The sequence below is a fragment of the Chanodichthys erythropterus genome, chromosome 14 (genome assembly GCF_024489055.1).
Source record: "Chanodichthys erythropterus isolate Z2021 chromosome 14, ASM2448905v1, whole genome shotgun sequence".
NCBI classification, from domain to species: Eukaryota; Metazoa; Chordata; class Actinopteri; order Cypriniformes; family Xenocyprididae; genus Chanodichthys; species Chanodichthys erythropterus.
This window is the reverse complement of record NC_090234.1, coordinates 8,102,337-8,114,338: the sequence shown is the minus strand read 5'-3', so window position 1 is coordinate 8,114,338 and position 12,002 is coordinate 8,102,337. Positions and strand designations below refer to the sequence as shown.

The 12,002-nt window shown below is 40.8% G+C and overlaps 1 pseudogene; it reads right to left on the bottom strand.

The window, feature by feature from the left end:
* Positions 1-4,312: 4,312 nt before the first annotated feature.
* Positions 4,313-11,228, bottom strand: LOC137035998 (tripartite motif-containing protein 29-like; annotated as a pseudogene).
* Positions 11,229-12,002: the final 774 nt, after the last annotated feature.

Here is a 12,002-nt window from a genome sequence, read left to right as displayed (position 1 = left end):
GATGTAATGATTATTGCAAAACCACTTATAACTTTTGAAAACACTTTCCAAAATGTGTATGCTTTATGTCATTTTATTCCCTGGCTTATGCCGATTCCGACGATGTGTCATTTGTCATTTTCCTTAAATGTACCTGTCCGCCATATTGAAATAAATGGAAAACAGTTTTTTCTGCTACTCCTCCTACAATTTTTGTCCAATTTTGTCCAAAATCAGCTCAGGTGATCTTTGGACCGAGCCGCACAGAAATGACTGAATGGATTTTTGATATTCGCTACCATTCCCAAGATATTCATCTCTGAATGTGACCTTGCTTGTGTTTGTTGTCTTATGCTAGTTAGCTTAGCATGCTAATTGCTTAGCATGCTAACCAGTTGTCATTCTCTTTAATGTGGCTCTTCAGTTATCAAGTTAACCATGAGCTTCATTAGCATTAAGTTAGCTTAGCATGCTAATATGGATAGCATGCTAAGTAATGCTTTTGTGAATTCTTTGTTAGACTAAAAGGTTTCTTCCACAGTCTGTTGAATGTGCATCCTCAAGTAGGTCAATGTGTAAAGCCAGTTATCTGAAGAGCCCTGTATCCGAAGTTAGTGGGTTCGAATCCCAGGTGGAGCGGTTTTATAAAATAGTGTGTTTTGATTCCTTTACTGCCTCTTGGATTAGAAATAAATGCTTTTTGTTTCATGCTGTGTTCATTTTCATCTAAGCTTATGTACATTCTGAGTTCATTCTTGCCCGTAATTCTGAACCAGCTGTTTCATGTTTGTTCATTTTCTGCTGTTTTTCCTCTTCCTGCTCTGTAATGCACTACAGCATGATGAGCTGCAGAATGATCTAAAGTGCAGCTTTATAAGAATTCTTCATTTTGAGTTCATTTTCACATGAACTAATAAACTTTGGCAGGTGTGGAAACATTCACTTGCACAGTGGTGCAATGAGATGAGAAATGGACCTTGGACCCGGAGGTCGTGGATTCGAATCTTGTGTGGGGTTCCTTTATACAATTGTGTGTAATGAGTCATTTTGATACCTTTTTTATCCAAATAAGGATTGTGCTAATCTTTATTCCTCTTCAATGAGATACAAGTATTTTAGTTCATTCCATGTTCGTTCTCTGAACTTCTATTGATTTTCATTTCATTTCCACCTGTCCTTCTGAACCAGATGTTTTGCATGTACATTCAATTTCTGCTGTTTTTGCTCTTCCTGCTCCGTATTGCGCTACTGCCCCTACTGGGGCTTGGCCCCGAATTGCTGCTTGCAGCTATATTTATTTTTGGTTTCGGCCCAGAATATTCATTTCAGTGCATCCCTAGTAGTTGTAGGGATTAAGGACAAACCAGACAGATGAATCTTTCAGTTGATTCTTTCAAAACATAATTCCAGAGGCCCTAATCAACATTGCAGGACCCAAACTCAGAGAATCAAATTTTCAGCTTCAGCCCATCTACAAAACAACCCCCTGCTAGGTACTTTTGTGGCCACACATGCTTCCTAACTGAGGAGAAAGGTAGCAAACTCTAAGCCATTTATAGAAACCAAATGGTCGAAAAGTAGGGGTGTGACGAGAAAGGTAGCTCACGAGACGAGGCGAGACTCGAGATTGAGTTCATGAGAACAAGACAAGACAAGATTTTTACACACTATTTTTAAGAAATCCTCAATGGTGAAATACATGACTAGAAAAAAATTTCTGCAGGTGTATTTGAAATGTTTTAACTAATCATCTTGTAATGAATGTCATTTGAGTTCTACTTTCTGAGTATGAATTATCATATGCAGTAAAAGACAACAATACTCAAGCACTGTAAAAGGTTTTGCCACACACTCAACTGACTGACTTCTCTTCTGTATGATTTCAGTCTCTTCAGACCTTACTTTACATGATTTATGAGCTTCTACAACTTTTGACCTCCTAATTGAACTCCTTTCCACAAACCGATCATAGAAATAAAAACAGTATAAATAAAAATGGTAACACTTTACAATAAGGTCTCGTTTATTAACATTAATGTATTAACCAACATCAACTAACAATGAGCAATATATTTGCTACAGTATTTATTAATCTTTGTTTATGTTAGTTAATAAAAATGGTCATTCATTGTTAGTTCATGATAGTTCACAGTGCATTAACTGTTAACAGATGAAACCTTATTGTTTGTGCTTAATAAGATTAAGAGAAAACTGTTATTTATTTTTATGGTAACACTTTACAATAGGCCTAAGTGCAACCATAATCACACTCTCTCAATATTCAATGTGCAAATATGACCAAATATTTCTTTGATACAGAGCTAAGAGATGGTTACAACTACACATCCCAGCCTAAAATGGCTTTCATATTGAGAGATATTTGCATTCATCAGGGAGCCGCTTTCAAAATGCGGGGTATTGAAATCGTGTTTGAATGCGAGCTTGATTACTTTCACTTTCGCAATCATGTGTACTCTGTAAATATGGAGCGTCGGTGACCATTATCCAACTGAATTAAATGTTTTTTATTTAAATACAAAGCAAAACGACAGTGAAGGCATAATATAAACGTAGCGGTGGCATATTCTTTCCTAATCATCCTAACACTCTGTCATGGCAATATCACAAGACTACTTGTTGCCTCGACAAGAAATCTCGTCACACCCCTATTGAAAAGACAACGCAACTGGAGCCACAAGAAGATAAAGAGTCTTTGATTTACAGATCAAAAGAGACAGAGAGACAATGCAGGCCTTTTTCTTCTAAGTGACCTCTGAGTGAGACAGTGGAAAATCCACAAGCAAAATAACAGAGACTGTGAAATTAAATAAACTGCATCAAATTGTTCCAAAACAATTTGAAACGGACTTATCAAATCTCAACTGCATAATGCTATATCACGTCTACACATTCTACATATGACCAATTGTGCTTAAGAACACCCACAATTCATGTAAATGTGATATCTTTTGAATGATTGATTGCAAGTGTGCCTTGTTTGGAATTTATTTAAATCTCTATTTTCAACTCATACTGTGGCTTGAATGAAAACTGTGTAAAATGTATCATATTCTGTTTAATAGAAATCATGTCTTAACTGTACTCTCTGTATTCTCTGCCGAGAGCAGGAATTCAAGAGACACTTAGTTTATGATCACGGGAGGAGGAAAGTCACCTTTAAAACAAAGATGAAACCTGATTGGTCAGAACACCTCAAAGAGGTGGGACAAACACCTAAGGTTAAATAGTCAGATCACTAAGACAAGTTCAGTGTAATTCAGAAGTTAAAGGAATAATATGGCTTAAAACAAAGAACAGACGATAAAGGGCCGACAAGCAGTTCATTCAAGCCATCCATCTTCTCACTCACGTTTCCCTTCTTTTACTTTAACTTTCTTTCCTTTTTACATCGAGAGTCTTGCGTTCTAAGTTAAATTTTGTTGCAAAGTTCAACCAACGACTCCTTTGCTGCCTCAACTTCAAGCGTCAGCCACGAGAGACTCCACTCGCCAGCACATCAATCCGGACCCGATAGGATCTGCAACAATCCAACTAACTCGGAAAATCCCTTCACTTCCAGCCAAGGACACCAGCAAGGGAAGCCGCATTCAAAGACAAACAACAAGCAAATAACTTCAGATTCTAAAGCTGAACTGGTGCATTAAATTAATGATTCATGGTTCATTCAGGTCAGGTCTTATGAAGTGCATATTTTGCTAGAAATCATGCTCATCATTTCATTCTCTCTTAAAACTCTTTCTTTCTCACTTCCTTTCTTTCTGCAACGTGTATGAATTTGTGTTTGTGTGTGCGTGTTTGTGTTAGATATTCGTTTGTGTTAGAATAGTCAATAAAATCTCCTTTAAATTCTTAAAAGAAGTGTCTTGTTTTATGTGTTTATAAATTTACTGCCTTAAACTGTGATCTATGTTACCTTGCTACTAAATAGTGCTTTCACAATAGTTGGATGTTCATATCCGCTAAAAGAGCTTATGGTTACGGCCCGAGCAAATGATCGCTGGACGATTCAGGTGCTCGGTCGTAAACTAAGTGACTCCCTATAAATTAATAATTTCATTTGAGCTGATTTGTCTTACATAGAGTAGTTTAGTTTCAGTTTTGATTTCTATGCATTTTTAGCATGTTCCTGTTTTCCATTGTACTAGTTCCTGTTTCATTAGCCCCATTGGTTTTTGATTAGGTTTTGTTTGTTTCCATGGAAACTGATTATGGTCACCACCTGTTTTGTGTTTGGTTTCTTGTATATTGTCCTGTCTCCTTAGTTTGTCCTGTATTGTTTATGCCAATGCTAGCTTTTATGTTTCCTCCTGTGTCTGGGGATTTCACACTGGGCATGTCTGCTGTGTGTAACAGCACACCTCCTTTCAACAAGCCACGTGCTCTGTTATCTGGAGAAAATGGATGTGGTCATCAGTGTGCAAAAGCAGCTCCAGCTCAGCATCTCTCCTCCTGAAATCATCAATCTCCTGTTCCAGTCGATCCATGAACCCTTCAGCTCGACTCACTGCTGCCTTTTCCTGATCTCTGATCCGCTGTGTCACCTTAGAGCAGATATTCTCAATGGAGCGAATAAGCTCAGTAAAGATCCCCTCACTGTCCTCCACTGCTGTCACTGCAGAGCGCTGTTAGAACACACATCACAGTCAGCTTTCGTTGGTGCCTCATACAGCCTGTCACCCACAGTGGGTTTCAGTAGGACTAAAAGAAATCCAGCACAGGAGGAGATTTCAAACTGAGTCTCAAACGTCTGTTCTACAAACACACCTTATGAGACTCAACAGCCTCTCTCAGCTCTTCCAGATCTTTCTCTCTCTGCTGGATTCTCTGCTTGAACATTCTCTTTCTCTCTTCCAAAACCATCTGTATGAAAATCAAATAACATCAATCGAATCAAATAACTGTAAACTTTAGAAATACTACATAAAACTGTATAGATAGACAGAATGGAAATCACTGTTTAAATTCATTAATGGTTAATTATATTCATTTTAATTAATGTGAATGAGGTTATTTAGTGAAACTGTCATCAAATATGAAGAAAAACCAGAACACGGAAACTAAACAAACTGTGACTCAAGAAATATTTAATATAAAAATATTTAAGGATGCCAGAGGAAAAGCTGGCCCACACTAAAAGATATTTGAAATGTGAGAAACCACAAACATGCGATTTCAGCTTGCTGTCTGATTGGGTATTGTTTCATTTCATGTGACAATCTGCATTCTGTGTGTGTCCTCAGGGTTCTCCCTGTACTACAGGATTTCTGATCGTAAATACGTTCTTCTGAGCAGATTCAATCACTCTTATCACATCTCACACCACATAAAAATCTGAGAAGATAATCTGTAGAACCATCAAGATAATCGGGACTTTACCTAGGATTGTCCGAAGTGGAGAACTGGCCCGAAAACGGCCCGATTATCTTTTAGTGTGTGGGTGCCTAAACACATTGCTAAAAAACCTTCAACACATATCCAACACTGGCAACTCCAAATCATCTGTCCCCATCCTGCTGGACCTGGCTATTGCCTCTGACACTATGAATCATCATATACTCTTGCCCACCTGTCCTGGCAGATCCTGCAAGATTTCCTGGAGAAGAGGAGTGTCTGAGTTTCATCAGCTAATCACTTATGGTTCAGTGCTTGATCTCCTGCTTTTCTCCACTGGGCACAATCATAATACAGTGGCATGAAAAAGTATGTGAACCCCTTGCAGAATCTGTGATAATGAGAAAATAAGAGGGATAATAAAAAATGCATGTTATTTTTTGTTTAGTACTGTCCTGAATAAGATATTTTACATAAAAGATGTTTGCATTTAGTTCACAAGACAAAACAATCGCTGAATTTATTAAAATAACCCCATTCACAAGTATGTGAACCATTGATTCTCAATACTGTATGTGTTTACCTGATGATCTACGACTGTTTTTATGTTTTGTGATGGTTGTTCATGAGTCTCTTGTTTGTCCTGAGCAGTTAAACTGAGCTCTGTTCTTCAGAAAAATCCTCCAGCTCCTGCAGATTCATCAGTTTTCAAGCATTTTTGCATATTTGAAACCTTTCCAGCAGTGACTGTATGATTTTGAGATTCATCTTTTCATACTGAGGACAAATGAGGGACTCAAACTCAACTATTAAAAAGGTTCAAACATTCACTGATGCTCCAGAAGGAAAAACTATGCATTAAGAGTTCCCGCCTCCTTCTTCCCACATCTACTAACCTTGTTACAGAGGGGTTCCAGCGCTGTGGTTCTAAGTTCGGTAAGGGCTCTCACTATAAGTTCTACTCAAATTCAGAAACACAAGGAAACAATTTATAAGTGTCACTAAGCACTCACATGGTGTTTTCAAATGCCCACCAGTTCAGGGGAATGTACAATAAAGAAAGTCTCAGTCAGGGGTGTCCAAACTCGGTCCTGGAGGGCCGCTGTCCTGCAGAGTTTAGCTCCAAACACCTGCCTGGAAGTTTCTATATGCCTAGTTAGATCTTTATTAGCTGGTTCAGGTGTGATTTGGAGCTAAGCTCTGCTGGACAGCAGCCCTCCAGGACTGAGTTTGACTTCTGTGTGTTAAACAAGCACCTCAGTGTCACCTCTTTCTGCTACATTCATTCTGCCGTGGTGGGCCGCCACACCAAAAATTCTCCCAACCACGCCAGCAGTTTCTCAGTGATGTCCGATATTGTGCATCCTATTCCGTGTTATTGTTAAGATCAGACTGGCTAGTTTGCGAGCGTGAGTTTACCGCAAACCCGGGCGAGTATATCTCTGTGCTGCATCGGGTCCGTAATGAACGAATAATTGAAAGTATGGGATACCCAGAATTCCTAATTAGAAAAACAATCTAAGAGTAATAATCATTTGAAATTGGAGTCAGATTAAGTGCACAGCTAAAGTAAGATTGAAACTAAATTCTAAAAATTAAGTGAACTTCACAAAGGTGTTGAAAAGACATACATGTATTATACCTTCGCCCAGGCCGTCGGAATCCGTTTTTGGGCCGACAGGGAGTTCCTTACAATCACTACGCAAAAGTTGCGCATGCTTGTCACTCTTTAGCTCCACTCACACGGCACGCCTCCAGGTGCTCGACTGTTTTCGGAAAAACTCGGTACAGCGTATGTATCTTTCACAGACAGGTAAGCACTTTTCATCAGGTTTTATTTGCAGAAATGTGAGCAGCACAGGTAAGTCTGAATACAGCAGATATTCAGATGAAGGGAAGGGACAGATGGTTGATATAGGGTGCGTTGATGAGGGTGTGCAGGTGCAGGGAATCAGAACTCAGGCGATCATGAACAAGTGGGTGGAGTGTGGTGATCTAGTGCTGATGGGTGGAATGATGGGCTGCGTTCCACTCCAGTTTTAGACACGCACTCGCAAACTTCCCTAAGCACTTCCCCTCAGGGGAATCCGCGTGCCATTTTGAAGTGAGTTCCACTTTTGACTGAGGGAGCGGGTCTACTCCATATGTACTCTTCTAGCTGCTCCATAACCCACAATGCACCATGATTGTGACATCACCGCATATCACGTTTAATTTACCCTACCACAAACAACTCTATGATATAATAATTATTTTTTTAATATTTAAAATACACATATATACATAGAATACTGGATTAAACACTTTTGTAAGGGGAAAAAATTTAATAATAAATCAACTCCATAGCAGATTCCAAGAGATCAAGGGTTTAGGAAATTCCAATTCAGCCCATTGCAAAGGTTCCACCAGTAGTGGGCACTCATGCAACGTAAGCAATGACATGTATCGGAGTCAACGAGACTGAGGGAAGTTAGCAAGGGAAGGTCATAAAAAAAACAAACTGGAATGCAGCCATGGTGCTGTTGACTTTGTGACATCTATATTGGAGCCTTTCATCTGGTTCTGTCCTATCTATCATATGTTGTTGCCTCATAAAAAGCTGCATTATACATTTAAATGTAGAACATTTTACCTTTTATTTGTTCCCCACTAAAAAAATTTTTTCCACTAAATGTTAAGATTTTATAAAATCATTGTGCATTTTTCTAGAATAACTTTTGCTGCTGAATTATCTACTGACCTAATTTATAATAGTATTTTCCCATAGATTATGAATATAGCCTTCTCTTACTGCAGCAGTTTAAATCTTTGCAAATAAATATCTTCTGAAATTTGTTTTGACAGAGCTGGTTGGTGGTTTTCATTTTTCAATTCCTCAGAAGTGGCCTCTGTGTGAGTGCACGTGATTCTTGGGTGGGGGCGCCCACTCCCCTGTGGACCGATCAGCTGATAGACGCCTGCTTTCAAACTCTCTCTTGTGTAGGCTATCTGTGTAAGCGCTCTGTGAAGAGCGTCATTGATGTCTATTTACAACATGCTTTTGAAGCGTTGATCATTGTAGCCAATCACAGACATATCTGATGAGTGCGTGAACACAATGGCCAATCAGAGGTGTTTATGAATCCGCTAGACAGCGCTCAAAGCATCAAATTTTTTAAATTTCAGTACCGACTTTTGACAACACTACTTCAAATGTTTTTGAATCTTATGATAAATTGTTTGCAATGTCATTAAATGTACAGATGCTGACTACACATTACATTAAATATATATTGTCACGATATCCAGTTGGAGTACCCTGGTTGGCCACCAGAGGGCACTCCAGCACGGACTACGTCACCAGTTTCACTTCATTTCCCATAATTCACCCCTTGGACTTATCAGCCTCATGACATTGCACTAAGGTGTTTTGTGTTTGCTCATTAGTTCTGTCTATTTAGTTTCAGTGTTTTTTTGCCTGTGTTTGTGGTTCGTTGTTTACTGTTTCGTGCACTTTGTTTCTGGTTTCTGTTTTTGTGGACTGGTTAGTCCCTGGACTTACATCATTAAACTGCACGTGGATCTTATCATTTCATGTCTGTGCATTCCGTGACAGAACGAACCACCCATTAAGATCCAGCAGCATGAGGACTATTTTGTCAGGCACATGCAGGGGCAGTGATGGCGTTACGCCAGGAGGGAGAAGAGGTAGGATGCTTTGCCAAGGTCTTTTGGACGATGGCGGTGGGGCTGAGGTACAACGATGTGGCACTGAAGGATATCTTTAATGGCTGCATTGACGATCCTCTTCCTCGGTGTGAGATGGAGGGGCTACAGGACTTGGATTTCTGGAGATTCGCCGTCTATCTTCGCTACCGGGTAGATTGGGCCTCACCAAGTCAACCAGGCAGTTTGCATGCTCCTGACCATGAATCCGTCTCTGAAGTCACCGGGGAGGTGGGCACTGAGCCTCAGCTTCACCTCGGTAAAGCGAGGGCGAGGAGAAGGAAGGTTTCCTTCGGACGTCAGGGCCCGGAGGCCGCTCCGGTCAATAAGTCCGCTCCAGCCAGGGAGTCCACTCCAGAGCCCGCTCCAGCCAGGGAGTCCACTCCAGAGCCCGCTCCAGCCAGGGAGTCCACTCCAGAGCCCGCTCCAGCCAGGGAGTCCACTGGAGTCCACTGATACGGCCACGGAGGCCGTCACCGAGCTGTCCGCTCTCCCTGACACGGCCACGGAGGCCGTGATCGAGCTACCCGCTCTCCCTGACACGGCCACGGAGCGCCCTTGATCAGCCCTGCCGCCGCTGCCATCCAAGCCTTCTGCCCTGCCGACGCCATCCAGGCCTTATGTTCTGCTGCTTCTGCCCAGGCCGTCTGAACCGTTGAAATTTGCTTAGTCAGTTCCTCCAGCGCCGCCCTGGCAAACAGCTGGGACTCCAGACCTGCCAGTGCCCGCCTGGTTGGTTCCTCCAGCACCGCCCTGGCAAACAGCTAGGACTCCAGACCTGACAGTGCCCGCCTGGTTGGTTCCTCCAGCACCGCCCTGGCAAACATCTAGGACTCCAGACCTGCCAGTGCCCGCCTGGTTGGTTCCTCCAGCACCGCCCTGGCAAACATCTAGGACTCCAGACCTGCCAGTGCCCGCCGGGTTGGTTCCTTCAGCACCGCCCTGGCCTTCGGGGGAGCACGCTGGATCTGGCCCGCCATCCCTCCCCCGGTCCTCCTCCTATCCACCTCCCTCCTGAGTTTTTTGTTTTGTTAAGTGGAGCGTCTGGTATCCGCTCCGTAGGGAGTGGGTAATGTCACGATATCCAGTTGGAGTACCCTGGTTGGCCACCAGAGGGCACTCCAGCACAGACTACGTCACCAGTTTCACTTCATTTCCCATAATTCACCCCTTGGACTTATCAGCCTCATGTCATTGCACTCAGGTGTTTTGTGTTTGCTCATTAGTTCTGTCTATTTAGTTTCAGTGTTTTTTTTGCCTGTGTTTGTGGTTCGTTGTTTACTGTTTCGTGCACTTTGTTTCTGTTTTTGTGGACTGTTTATTCCCTGGACTTACATTATTAAACTGCACGTGGATCTTATCATTTCATGTCTGTGCATTCCGTGACATATATATATATATTATATATATATATATATATATATATATATATATATATATATATATATATATACATACTGTAGAAAGACAGATACTGTACACAAATAAATTTTTTTACATCCTGTTTCTTTGTCCTCGCTGCTACAGTATCATGGTTTTTGTGATTATCCATCGTACACAGATAGCAAATGCACTGCTGGTCAGAATGACAATAGATTTCGAGTTGTTTATTATGTTCTGGGCAGATCATCTCCTGAAGTTGTCCAGTGGCATCTATCAGATGGTGTCTCTTACCTTTTAAAGCGACTGTCATCTTGTTGAAGGTGATTTTGACCGTAAGAGTTCAGACACACCAAACAGGACTTGACAGCTTTGTGTTTTCTTCCAGTACAGATGACACACTCCACATCTTCACATTCAGCGGGAACATCAGCTTGGAGTTTAGTCTTCTTCAGTTGCTCCACCAGTTCAGCCAGCAGGGTGTTTTTATTTAAAGCAGGTCTTGAAGTGAAGGTCTGTCTGCATTGAGGGCAAGTGTAGACCTTCTGATCCTCGTGATCAAAGAAGTCTGTAATACAACTCATACAGAAACTGTGTCCACAGGGAATGGCCACCAGTTCCTTTAGTAGATCCAGATACACTGGACAGCTGAACTGCTCCTGAAAAAACAGTTTCTGCCATTTTACTTTATGCACAGATCAAGAAACAAATACAACAGCTCAAAAACATTTAAGTTGCACTTTCTGTGAACAGCTGAAATACTTTTCTGGCTCTAAGGGACGTGTGCAGAAAAGGAGACTTTTTAATGCAGATTCACAGATAGTCCACTAGGTGTCTCACAAAGACAGACGCAGACAGCATTCAAACACCACTAGAAATATTTCAGTATGTGTGTGCAAAACCATGATTGAACCAGCATGTCTCCAGGGGTGAACCAGAACCTTTTTTCAGGAGTGGCCAGGTAAGACCCAGTGATTTCATTGGAGTGGCAAAATAAATAAGTAAAGTCATGAAATCTTGGTAAAGAACTGTTTTTTCCACCTGATTATCAAATCCACTTGTGTTGTGCAAGACATTATTGAAACAATTTTTACCACTCATATTTTTGTAGTATGCTGTACACATCAGGGGTATTATAGTTTTATAAAATGTTGTCTGGAACAACAACAGAAACCTACAGCTTGTTTTTACTTGCAATACATACAGTTGCATGAAAAAGTATGGGAACCCCTTACAGAATCTGTGAAAATGTGAATAATTTAAACAAATTAAGAGAGATCATACAAAATGCATGTTATTTTTTATTTAGTACTTTTCGTGAGTAAGAAATTTTACATAAAAGATGTTTACATATAGTCCACAAGACAAAAAAAAATTATTAAAATAACCCTGTTCAAAAATTTTTGAACCCATGATTCCTAATACTGTGTGTCCTGTATGATCTACGTATTACCTGTATTACCTGTATGATCTAGGGCTGTTTTTTTTTTTGTTGTTGTTTTTTGTGATGGTTGTTCACAAGTCCCTTGTTTGTGCTGAGCAGTTAAACTGCCCAATACTTTTCTGGCTGGAAAGGGTTCAAATAT